We start from the raw sequence: 10,000 nt of genomic DNA, 5'->3' as shown, positions 1-10,000 counted from the left end.
TCGGACATGAGAGTTTCCTCTCATCCGGCTCAAGTAGTTACACCAAATAAAGATAAAGAAAGGAGTTCTCGCTTTCAAATTCTAGAACCCCCCCCAAAAAAAGGTCTACTCTTTACTCAAGTTCCAAAGAAACATTTCATTGATTCATTCTTCTTTTATTGATTTATATTTTCTTAATTCTTTATTCAATTCGAAATTAGGACATAAATGAAATGTGAAATTCTTGAGTAGTCTACTTCCCCTCGAATGATGAATCCTCTTAAATTAAAGGAGTGTCATAAGGGATTTACTTGTCTATGTACCCTTCCATTCGATCTCTTAGGTCCTGCCTTACCTTACCTCGACGGTTATACCACGATGCCCTTAACTTAAAGCCTAAGCCTATATGCGATGTATAGACTCCTGCAACCATGACATATTTGTTTACTTGAACATAATTTCATTTCTTTCTAAAAGAACTAAAAGAAATGAGAATGGTTAATTCCACAAAAGAAAGAAGTCTTTTTTTTTCACGAGGTACAACTCAAAATTCCTATTTATTTATTTTTACTGACTCGACCATAGACCAATTCCCTTTTTATTTGGGAGTATTGAATACACCCATAATTCTGAGCTTCATGTTACTCCTCCCAAGAGACATGTCATGTCAGATCCAGGGCATCCCAATTCGATTGAATGGGATGACAGTTTCTCATTGCTAATCGGTAAAATCATAATTTCGATCAAATCACACATCGCAGTATACTAGACCCTCTAATTCTTTAAGAGGTTTATCTAAAAGATTGGCGATATAACTAGGACGACGTTTCAAATACCATACATGAGTTACTGGACATGCCAGTTTTATGTATCCCATTTGATATCTTCGTATCCGATAATCAACAAATTCAACTCCGCATTGTTCACAAAATTTAGGGCCCTGCTTTTCATTTCCAATTACTCGATAATTTCCACAAGCGCAAATTCCACTTTTTATAGGTCCAAAAATTCTTTCACAAAATAATCCATCCTTTTCCGGTTTATTGGTTTTGTAATGAAAAGTATAGGGTTTTGTCACCTCTCCAACGGTTTCTCCATTAGGTAGGATTTTATTGGCCCAAGCACTTATTTGTTGGGGAGAAACTGAGCCAATTCGGAGTTGTTGATGTTTATATCGGTCGATCATAGAAGACAAATTCTGATTCATTCCGATTAAGCTTCCTTCCTATTAATCTGGAAGTTCTTCTCAGATACAAGGAAATGATTCAGTTCCAGAGCCAAAGATCGTAATTCTCGGACGAGCAATCGAAAAGATTCTGGAGCATTTTCAGGTTTAGGTATTGTTCCTCCAATGATCATAGTACCAAGTACTTCTTGGCGAGCTCTAATATGATCAGATTTATAAGTAAGCATTTCTTGTAAAATATGAGCAACACCAAATCCCTCTAGAGCCCAAACCTCCATTTCTCCTACCCGTTGTCCTCCTTGCTTGGACCTTCCTCTAAGTGGTTGTTGTGTAACAAGTGTATAATGTCCACTGGAACGCCCATGTATTTTATCATCAACTTGATGAATTAATTTCAAGATATAAGGTTTTCCTATTATAACAGGTTGTTCAAAAGGGTCCCCCGTTCTTCCATCAAATAGTCTGCTTTTTCCTGGATACTCGGGTTCAAATACCCATGGATTCGCTGTTTGCTTACCGGCTTCATATAATTCGGAAAACACTAGTTTTCTCGAAGCCTCTTGTTCATATCTCTCATCAAACGGTGCTATTCGATAATGTCTATCTAGTAGACTCCCTGCTAACCCAAGCGAGCATTCAAATATCTGTCCCACATTCATTCGTGAAGGGACTCCTAATGGGTTGAAGACCATATCAACAGGTCTTCCGTCTTGCAAATAAGGCATATCCTGTCTAGGTAAAATTTTGGAAATGATACCCTTATTTCCATGTCTTCCGGCTACTTTATCGCCTACTTTCATTTCGCGTTTCTGTGAAATATATACACGAATCGTTTCCGGATTATAACTAGAACCCCCTTTTTTCTGGATCCATCTCACATCGATGACTCGACCCCTCCCACCTATAGGTAATTTTAGACAAGTTTCCTTTGAAGTGGATACCTGAATCCCAAGTATGGCCCGTAATAATCTATCTTCTGGAGCATATGATGATTCTTTCGCCACCTGAGGCGTTAATTTACCTACTAAAATATCGCCCGTCTCCACCCAAGATCCCAGCATCACAATTCCATTTTTGTCTAAATTGCGGAGTAAATGGGCTTCTAGGTGCGATATTTCGTTAGTGATTCTTTCAGGACCTTGGCTTGTCACATGAGTCTGAATTTCATATTTTCGTATGTGAAAAGAAGTATAAATATCTTCATATACTAGACGCTCGCTAATGAGTACCGCATCCTCAAAATTGTAACCTTCCCATGGCATATAAGCTACTAATACGTTTTTGCCCAAAGCGAGTTCGCCACCAACCGTAGCGGCACCATCCGCTAAAATCTGTCCCTTTTTAATGCATTTACCCCGCTGAACCCGGGGAGTTTGATGCATACAAGTATTTTTGTTGGAACGTTGATACATAACTAATGGAATGCTTAGAGTATCCCCATTACCCGATAAAATAATCTTGTCAGTATCGGTAGAAATGATCTTTCCCTCTTGATCGGCTATAGCGGGAACCCCTGAATCTAGAGCCAATTGGCGTTCCAACCCAGTTCCAACAATGCACTTCTCGGAACGCGAAAGCGGAACTGCTTGGCGTTGCATATTAGAACTCATTAAAGCCCGATTCGCGTCATTATGCTCGATAAAAGGAATGAGGGAAGCTCCCATAGAAAAATATTGAAAAGGAAAAATACTTCGAAGATGAACTTGTTCCCATGCAATAGTCAGGAATTCTTGGCGGTATCGAGCCGGAACAACCTGTTCTTCCTGAATACCCTGATTCAAGGCCAAAGAATTTCCTGCCGCTACCATATAATATTCATCTCGACTTGGGGATAAATAAAGCATCTGTGCTTTTTTTGATCTCTCAAATATTTTATAAAATGGACTTTCTAGAGACCCCCAACGACCAATCCTGGCATGAATTGCTAAGGATCCAATAAGTCCAACATTGATTCCTTCAGACGTGTCAATTGGGCAAATGCGTCCATAGTAACTAGGATGGATATCTCGTATCCGAAAATTAGCAGTTCGCCCGGTCAATCCTCCGGGGCCCAAATAACTCAATTTTCTCCCATGAACTATTTGTGTCAATGGATTTGTTCGATCCAAAACTTGAGACAATGGGTGTAATCCGAAAAAGGATTCATAAGTGGTTGTTAATGGAGTCGAAGTTACCAAATTCTGAGGAGTCGGTATCAATTTATGCCTAATTGCTCCGCATATAGTTCCTCTAACTACATTTTCTAAACGAACCAGAGCCAATCCGAATTGATCTTGTAAGAGATCCGCTACAGAACGAATACGCTTATTTTTCAAATGATTCATATCGTCAAGTGTACCCATTCCAAATTTCATTCCAATCAAATGATCCGCAGCTGCCAATATATCTCGCGGTAACAAAAATGTATTGTTCTGAGGTATATTAAGATTCAGTCTCTGGTTCATATTTCGTCGACCAATCCTTCCTAATTCACATCTTTGCTGAAAGAATTTCTTTTGTAATTCCTTACACAAGGATTCAGAAAATACCGGATCCCCGCCTACACAAGAAAATTGTTGATAAAACTCCAAAATGGCATTTTCTTTTGACCCAATTTTTTTTTTTTCCTTATCGGTCAGGAAAGACAAGAAAATTTCAGGGTAGCAAACATTCTCTAGAATTTCTCTTAGATTCGAACCCATAGCTGATGATAGAACTAGAATAGATATTTTCTGTTTCCTACTTACACGAGCCCATATCCTTGCTTTTCTATCAATCTCTAATTCGAACCTCCCCCCCCAATCTGATATTATGGTACCAGTATAGACCGAAATTCCGTTAGGATCCAATTCTGATCGATAATAGATACCGGGGCTTTGCAATATTTGATTGATCACAATTCTGTATATTCCATTTACTATAGAAGTTCCGAGGGAGTTCATTAAAGGAATGTTTCCAATAAAAATTGTTTGTTCTTGCATATCCTTACTGGTTTTCAAAATTAATCCTGCGGATACATATAATTTAGAAGAATATGTGAGTGATTCATATACAGCATCCCTTTCTTTTATCAACGGTTCCACCAATTGATATGTTTCCACAAATAATTGAAATTCAATTTCTTGATCTGTATCTTCAATTTTTGGAAACTTATCAAGTTCTTCTGTTAAGCCCCGATCCATGAACCCACAAAATCCTTCAAATTGTATCTGATTCAACCCAGGTATTGTATACATTTCCCCATTTTCATTCCCGAGCATTTTGAATTTCCCATTTATCAAAAAAATCCCATTCTTTTCTCATTCTTCATCGAATCATATGAATCGATCTAATAATGATGGAATTGAATTTCTATTCTGTTTACTGAATCACATGAAATTTTATCTAACTCCATATACCATATAATATATATGGAATGTATGAAATGCGTATGAACGGAAGAAGAAAAATTATACTCAAATTTTAATTTATATTTATAACAAACAGCTACATAAAAGAATTGATAAATGCCATTTAGCCTTATGGAGTTTTGTATAGAATATCAAAAAAAAAAATAATAATTCAATTTCTACCATTATTATGATATTCCATATTCCAATCCGATTGAATACCAGAAAAATGAAATGAATTCCTGATTTGATCTGTTCGTTGAGATAAAGACAAAATAATCATAAAATATATATCGGGAGAGAGTTGATTTTTCTAGCACTTAATTTTTTCATAGATTCCATTGTTCTGTTCAAAAAATGATTCGCAGAGAAGAGAGATGTTTTTACCCATTTTTTAGTTTTTTATTTTTTAGTAGAATATTTAGAATATGATTGAAGTGCGTACGAAAAGAGGGCTTGTATTTATTAAACATATGCAGATATAGCATTTCTATTTATATATGTCTTTCCTCTTTTCTTTTTATTCCATTATAGCTCTCTAGTGGAGACAACACATGGCGTGCTCTATCAAAAATTCTATTTTTTCTTTAATTTTAATCTATTCAATGAAAAATTGAAACACGATAATTTCTTGCTGATTCCCTATGGACATCATATCTAGATAGATAAAATACCTCATTAGATAACTAGAGCTGTGTAACAACTTATGTTCGGGGGTTTACATAGACTCATAATTGCTGTTATATTATTATAATATAATTTATAATTATATAATTTATAATTGAAATTAAGAAAGTTTTTTTATTGAATTGAAAAATTGAAAAAAAAAATCAATACTAATTAGTTATGTATCCATTTTTATTTTCTTATACCATTAGAGAAAGACAAGTGAAGAAGAATCGTCCATAAATTTGCCGTCAATAGTTAATAGTTAATGGTTCCAATTTTTTTGTCCTGCATTTTTACTTTTGTAACTGAGAATCCACATTTTCTTTTTCAATAGAAAAGAAAAAAGAAAGGGAAAGTTTTTGTTTTTAGATATTGTGTGTCTTGAGATACTATAACCAATTGAAGGTATGGATCCAATCTAAAAATAAAAAGGGGATACTCTCATTTTTTTGTTTGTAGCCTTTTGGCGACATGGCCGAGCGGTAAGGCGGGGGACTGCAAATCCCTTATTCCCCAGTTCAAATCCGGGTGTCGCCTGATCAACAAAAAACGCGAAATCCTATATTCTGTTTTGCTGATATAACTCGACCAATTTTCTCCGGCAAAAACAAGTGTAAGAAAAGGACTCTTGATACTTTCTTGATTATAAACTTGATTATAAACTTCCGGAGGTTTTGTTTTCTAAAGTGTTGTAAATCCTTACGTCTAGGATTCAAGGAAAAACTAGAGTAGTGGAAGGGAATGAGTAAATCTTGATATGGTAGCCCCTCCCCTACTAATAGAGGGGCTACTATCGGAGTCTTGAATTAGATTGGATAACGGGAGTGTTTAATTAACTAATGAATGGTTGTAGAAGGGTTGGAAGATACTTTGTATACAGACTGATGAAAGTCTCTGAGTGTTCAGGCATCCAATCAATATTAGATTGGATGGATAATTGGCTTTTACTTAATAAGGGACACCAAAAGAAAGAAGAAGTCTTATTATTGCTACATGTGAGTAACATTCTTTTGATACTTCCAAAAGTGTTACTGCGTATTTTGCTTGTGCTTAATGGTTCTCGATTTTACTAGAAATCATATAAGAACTTGTTATAAGCGGATTTATTGAAGTGTTTCATCAACGGTGGTGTGTCAGAATTCCCTTTTCCTTTTGACTCTGCACCGGTAATTCCACTATTATTAGTGAACAATAATGGAAAAATTCCTTCCTATTTGTTTCATATTCATAGAAATTAGGGGACATAATACACATGGATATAGTAAGTCTTGCTTGGGCTGCTTTAATGGTAGTCTTTACATTTTCCCTTTCACTCGTAGTATGGGGAAGAAGTGGACTCTAGGGGTACTTCTAATTGGGTTGAGGAATCAAACCGTATCAATTGTTTTCTAGATCGTTTTGCAAAGCCTTTTTAACTATTTTATTAGTCTTCATTTCGAAATTCTTGGATTCTAGTGGAGTAATGTATTCTATGAATAATACCCTTTCAATCAAAATCAAACAAACATTTCAATAATTCCCATGTTCGTATTTCGAAAGTAAAAGGGATACGGATGATAGGCAATTTATTAAAAAAAAAAAGAATTCTTCCTAAATTTTCTATTTTGATGAACCAGCTCTTACCAGAGTTATATATGGACAATGAGGGACAAGGAACCCCCCCCCCTTTTTTTTTTCTGTATTTGTTTGTTTTTATTTCCTTCCCTCTTTACTGTTACTGTTCAAAGAGAAAAAAAGTAGTTCTTTTATTTAATAAGATCTTGCCTTAGTGTAGTCACATATTGCACACTTACCCCCTGTTTTATTTATTATTTTAGGAATTTTATTTATGCCATGCTTTATTGACTCATTTCATATCATGGATCAAAGAAAAGAAGTTAAATTAAAAATCGGTTCCATGAAATGAAAGAATTAGAAAATCGTAAGACTTGCCTTTCAATTATTTCAGATTGATTGAAATCAACACAAATAAAATAGATCAAGCGAAGAAATAAAATTGAGATACTATGTACATTACATATATTTCATTACATATATTTAATTGATATCGACATGTATGAAGATACATATTGTAGATTCATCTATATTAAGCTTGTATCTTTATACATTACAATAATAGATATGGATAGTATGGTAGAAAGATTCATATTTTTTTTCTACCATACTATCGAGTTTGATAGGATACTGCTGATTCTAGTCCATTCATTTTATTTAATTTATTTAAGACGTGAAATTGGAATCCTTTTTTTCTTAAATCCTTGATAAAAAGTCAAGTTTCATTCAAATTAATCACTTTGACTGACAGTTTTTACGTATATTATAAGTAAAAAGGCGGTAGGAACTAGAATGAACAGCGCTGTAGCAATAAATGCGAGAATATTTACTTCCATAATTTCATTGTTTTTTTTACTTCGCAATAACTCGGGATTTAATCCCATAGAGATGATAAATTTGTCGCTTGTAAATTCAATGCGATGACTTACATTTCAATGACATCGAATCGGATCAATATCATGAATAACAATATCTAAGCTATCAAATCGATTCACCGTCGAGAATTGAATAGTATAACATAGGAAGCTCTTTTATCCACACCGAATACAAAATTGGATTCCTGGCCCAATCAAAAGAATTCCTTTCCTTTATTTCTATATATTCTTTTCCACTCTTTCTTTTCGATAATCTACCGCCTTCCTTGTACAATCATCTGATGATGTATCATCTGACTGCTTTTCCACTTTCACCGTTTACAAATAGTTTACAAATAAACCCCAACAAAAAATGGAAAGGAAAAAATAAATAAAAAAGGCTATCCTTGGGAATGAAATTCTTTCATTTGTATTCCCTTTCACAGAAAATGGAGGGATCAATTGATGTATTTTTTTTTTATTGTATCCGTCGGGACTGACGGGGCTCGAACCCGCAGCTTCCGCCTTGACAGGGCGGTGCTCTGACCAATTGAACTACAATCCCAGGGCAATAAAGAAAAGTGTACAGCATAGATATTCTTATGATTTCATTCAAGCCATTTTCTATTTAAATTTTAGATTCGAATCGCCGTGTTGTAACAAACAAAGGCGCGAGTGATATATTGATATCCATACGGGTATGCGCTTTAGTGAGAGCAACGCGGATTACTAGTTACTAGTAATCCTTTCGTTATTGCCAAATCGATCGATAATCAATTTTAAAATGAAAAAAAAAAAAGAGTCTTTTTTCTTTACTTTACTCTTTCTTTTCATTAAACTTTATACTTAATGATCCTGATATGAATCTAGATCATTATCAAGGTCAGAATTTATGGGAACAAATAAATAGAACAAATAAAAAACAAATAGCGGTAGGGATGGATATATCAGAAAATTGGACTTTTTTTATTCTTCCCTAATTTTTTTGTTTGGCTTTTCTGGAAAACAAAATACAAAAAAATGGGCATTTTATGTTATGGCGGATCAGCGAATTATTGGGCCGAGCTGGATTTGAACCAGCGTAGACATATTGCCAACGAATTTACAGTCCGTCCCCATTAACCGCTCGGGCATCGACCCAGGAAGAATCAATTATAGGTTTATTGATAATCCATGATCAACTTCCTTTCGTAGTACCCTACCCCCAGGGGAAGTCGAATCCCCGCTGCCTCCTTGAAAGAGAGATGTCCTGAACCGCTAGACGATGGGGGCATATTTGCCTGACCGACATCATACTATGCTCATAGTATGAACAGTTTTTTGAAATTGTCAATATAATGGAATGATATGACTAGATCCGAAAGCTTTTTCCATCTTTTATGATTTTCCATTTTTGATTCATGATTTATACTCATAAATCATTCATTTGAATCGCCACTCTATTCTATATAGAAATAAATTAGATATAGAAATAAATTAGATAAATTCAATCTATTATATTATTATATTATATAAATCGATATTATAAAAAGAAACTAGATTATATTAATAATACAAAGTATAAGATCCTTTCGGGAAGTGATTGGTCTGACATAAACATAAAAAGGGGAGTTAAACTTCATTTCTTCCACTTTCATTCTTCAGTTTCTTCCACTTTCATTCATTGATTCACTCATTATTAAGATTAAGACGAGACAGGCGTATTTCTATCTCACACTAAGCCAGGAAATTAACAAAAAGTAAATCTGGAATTTTGGGAAGAGGGAGCAAGAAGTTATCGAAAATTATGTGTGTTTTTTTTTTTTTCTAAAAATTGGGTTCGGTGGACAAAGCAAATCTCTTCATCACATGTTTCGATAAAATATATTGGATCCATGTCGAATTGCTAAGGTACATCTATTAATCAAATCAAATAAATGAATTTCGTTCTGTTCTGATAAGCCAATTATGATCGGCCTTGAAACAATTCATTGCATTGATATTTATCAAATCCAATATCAATAAACCCATTTTACCCTCTACACGTTAAGTAAATTAGAATTCTCATTCCTGAATGAGCTACTAGCCACTATGAGTCTACTGCATATACTTATATATATATAACTTATACTTATATATATATATATAAATAGATCTTATCGATTCATTCAGTAATTGAATCGAACGGCCCTTTTAACTCAGTGGTAGAGTAACGCCATGGTAAGGCGTAAGTCATCGGTTCAAATCCGATAAGGGGCTTTTGGCTTTTTTTTCATAAAACTCCAGTGAAATAGTAGTATTCATATTTAAACGAAGAATAGGGGTGTTGTTTTTATTGGTAATAAAAAACCAACTGTATATGTATAATAATTTAATTAGAAACTGTATAATTTAACTCTAATAAGTTATTA

General features: G+C 34.4%; 1 non-coding gene across 1 annotated transcript; it reads left to right on the top strand.

Moving 5' to 3' along the window:
* The first annotated feature begins 9,776 nt into the window (after positions 1-9,776).
* TRNAT-GGU (transfer RNA threonine (anticodon GGU)) lies at positions 9,777-9,848 on the top strand. Its single transcript has one exon. It is a non-coding gene; the product is annotated as a tRNA-Thr (tRNA).
* Positions 9,849-10,000: the final 152 nt, after the last annotated feature.

The sequence above is a fragment of the Durio zibethinus genome, unplaced genomic scaffold (genome assembly GCF_047325235.1).
Source record: "Durio zibethinus cultivar Kanyao isolate XHJ-2024 unplaced genomic scaffold, ASM4732523v1 HiC_scaffold_295, whole genome shotgun sequence".
Classification (NCBI taxonomy): domain Eukaryota; kingdom Viridiplantae; phylum Streptophyta; class Magnoliopsida; order Malvales; family Malvaceae; genus Durio; species Durio zibethinus.
This window is presented reverse-complemented; position numbering and strand designations above follow the sequence as displayed.